At 49.6% G+C, this 3364-nt stretch overlaps 1 long non-coding RNA gene across 1 annotated transcript; it reads right to left on the bottom strand.

Annotated features, from left to right (window-relative positions):
* Positions 1 to 540: 540 nt before the first annotated feature.
* LOC119316825 lies at positions 541 to 2152 on the bottom strand. Its single transcript, XR_005153330.1, has 2 exons — positions 1509 to 2152; positions 541 to 1369 (listed from the first exon to the last, which is right to left on the bottom strand). It is a non-coding gene; the product is annotated as an uncharacterized LOC119316825 (long non-coding RNA).
* Between the last annotated feature and the right edge of the window lie 1212 nt (positions 2153 to 3364).

Raw genomic sequence — 3364 nt, 5'->3', positions numbered from 1 at the left:
TTTTTTCGGTCTTATTTGCTCACTGTTTCTCTACATAGAGATGGGAATCAAAGAAATTTTGTCACCATAAAAAAATTTATATTTATGAGCATGTCATGGGCCCGTGCAACCTGCTGACTAGTGTTTTTTTTGTTTGTTTAGTATCATTTTTGCAGCGCCCATCTTTTTTCAGCAATCTTTTTGTGTAGATTTTCCAAATTTAACATTTTTAAACCTGCCGAAAATAGGCTTGCACTTCTCTTTGATGAATGCATTTTTTTCTTGATGCATTTTTTCATCATTAAGATGCATTCTTCCCGACGTCCAATGATTGAACTCTCTAGACATTAACCTTTGAACTTCCTTCCATCAAATCAAGTGAAGAAAGTGCATGAACATAAAAAGGGGACGGAGTTACAAGGTCCATGACACACTTCTTTGGGGCATGTTGGTGAAGCCTCCCCATAATAAACTTTGAACGTTACAAAATCTAAGCGGCGAAATGAAATAATCAAATACGTGTGAGAGGCTACAGGAACACTGTGCATAACAATTTCAGTAGAAGCGGGGCCATAGCTTAGCATTCCTGTATATTTTTTTTGATATGGAACACTCGTATTCCATTAACATGCGGCTAAATCGCCGGTTATAGCACGGGTTACATCATCAGGATAGTTTGACGGCCACTGGCGGCTTTCAACATGAGCTAGACCCGAACCGAACGCTGCCAACACATGCGCTGGCTTGTTACACTCACGTGGTGTATGCACTACACTAGCTTGGATAAAACATGTAGCAAGCCTAAACTTGAGTTCTCTAAAGGCTTGTCCAAGAGAAGACCGATCATCAATATCAATAGACACAGCTTGTTCAGTACTAGATAATCGGTCTCAAACTCAACTCTCCCCACACCTATTTGATCAGCAAGATTGACACAGCTTGTTAGCAGGGCTGTCGTCTCAGCATGAAGGGCACTGGCCATGGCTGAGGATGAACCACCAACAGCAAATAGTATCTCTCGGGTAGCATCTCTACATATCAGTCCCCATCCGCCACCCCCAGCTTGTGCTGAATAAGCACCATCAATATTAATCTTCATTGTGTTAAGCGGTGGTGGCACCCAAGAGCAGTCGACAGTGGTATTAAGGACTGCAGGCTTGCTATCAACGAACTCCTTCCATTCATTCACATGAAACCGAATATCATATTGGAACTCCTCCGTTGTGGCTCTGCATTCACCATGATTTCCACGATTTCTTTCTTGCCACCAATACCATAGCAAAGCAATGGTGAGCATCCTATGTTCCTAGGGTAATCGGGTGACTGCATGGACAACTTCCTTTGCTGAAGCTAGCTAAGATGAATGCATTCGCACTCCCTCACTTTGTTCCTGTAGATTTTTGAAGAAGTGATAGGTGCTTTGATGAAGTGTACGAAAACTAGCAGCTCGAGTCTTTTGTGTGCTCTATTTTTGTGGTGATAACAGGAACCAACAAGAAGAGAGGAGGACAACATCCTGTTTTGCTCACCTACAGCATACCATGGGTTACCAACGGCCTCCTGAGAGGAGGACGGAGGGGCCGCGGTCGCGAGCAGATGGTAGGGCGGTGACAGCGGCTGCAGGAGCTCCGGCAGAGGTCGTGTATGCGTATGAGGGCCGGCCAGCAGCAGCATGAGGGCAGTGTGCAAGGGCGGCCGCATCCATTCTCGACACCGGCAGGCGAGAGTGGTTGTGACGGTGGTACCATGGAATTTGCGGGCGTGGGACATTGGGGGCGGCGGCGGCACGGTTTCCTTATGGGGGCGGAGACGGCGTCGTAGGATGGACGGGCGGCGCTCTGCCGCACCTGCGTCCCTGGGAATGGATGCGCCCACGGCGGTGGTCGGATGTTGGGCCAGCGGCGTGGTGGTTGGAGGTCGGGAAGGCCATGGGCGGTGGTTGGTGGTGAGGATGAGGATGGGGGTGCGACGATGGGGTTCTCCGGGGAGGGCGTGCGGCGGCGTGGGGACCCGGGGAGGTGGTTCGGCTACGAAAGATCAGGGGGTGTGGGCGGCGGCTCCGGTTGCCGGCAGCACACGCCGGTGGGCAGCAGATCCGGTGGGTGGCAACCCAGCGGGGAAGGTGGGGATTGGGTCGGGGATGCGCCAGGGGATTGGGCGGGGATGTTTTTTTTTCTACTGTACCGGTTCAGGAGTTTCGGAGGATATATCTCGGCTCTTATAGGACGTGTCATGATCCAAATAACTATTCTAATCCTGTGATTAGAATAGTGTTGTCCTATATATATATAATGATATGAGCGCTAGTTTGTTATCTTGATGAGTTTTATGGTCATACTTATAGTGAACACCTCTGAGGTTGAATCCCTCAAGAGCGCGGTGGCCAAAGCCAAAAAGGAGGTGGAGGAGGAACGAGCCTCCTGCCGAAAACATGAAGCGAGGTTGGATGAAGTCCAACAAGAGCTCAAGCATTCCATAAGCAAATGTGATTCCTTGGAGCGCAAGATTTCGGATCGAGACTCCGAACTTGCTAAGGCCCTCCAAAGCGCGAAGGAGGCCCGGGTTGAAGCCCAAGGCGTCTTCCGGGAGATCCAAGAGGCAAGGCAGATAGTGGCGGGTAAGGCCTTTAATATGCAGAGCAAATTTGTAAGGAGGAGATACATCTTACTCACCCGGATTTGGAGTTCTCCAGGAGCATTTGCGGATCTGCCCCGGAGTGTTGCCGAGGCCGCGGATTTCTTCCGAGCCAAAGAGGGGAGCTCGACAGAGAAGCTATTCTGGTCGCAGTATCTTGCGCCAGAGCATCTGGTTTCCCTCAACGATCAGCTGAAGTAGTTGACCGAACTGCATAGGGTGGCCGGATTAGCAATGAAGAATGTTATAGTCCATCTTTGGCCAGCCGAGCCCATACGCAGTAGCTACTTCAGGCTCGTGAAGCGGCTAGTCAATGCCTGCCCCCGGCTTGACACCATAAAGCGGTCGGTCTGTATCGAAGGCGCCCGGATGGTCTTCACCCGTGTGAAGGTTCAGTGGGTGAAGATGAATGCCACCAAGCTTGCAACCGAGGGACGACCTGCAGGCAAGGAGCACTGTAGGCCAGAGAGATATTTTGACGAAGTCCTAGAAGGTTCCCGCATTGTAGAGGGCCAATGTTCCAAGGATATTATTTTTGAATGAATGTATCCAGGCTGCCCAACGTTGTATTACGAAACAAGGCTATCGTATAATATGCTTGCTTATTTTGTTTCAAATTATATTCCTCCTGTGCGGCCGTTTGCTGTATCTGAGAGTTTTCCAAACGTCTGCTTCAGCCCCCACGTAGATATTACAGGGGTGCTTGGAATAGCACATGAGCACACTTGACCGAACATCTAGGTCCTTAAAG

This window comes from Triticum dicoccoides, chromosome 6A, assembly GCF_002162155.2.
Source record: "Triticum dicoccoides isolate Atlit2015 ecotype Zavitan chromosome 6A, WEW_v2.0, whole genome shotgun sequence".
NCBI classification, from domain to species: Eukaryota; Viridiplantae; Streptophyta; class Magnoliopsida; order Poales; family Poaceae; genus Triticum; species Triticum dicoccoides.
The sequence above is the reverse complement of the archived record's forward strand: the minus strand, read 5'-3'. Positions and strand labels throughout refer to the sequence as shown.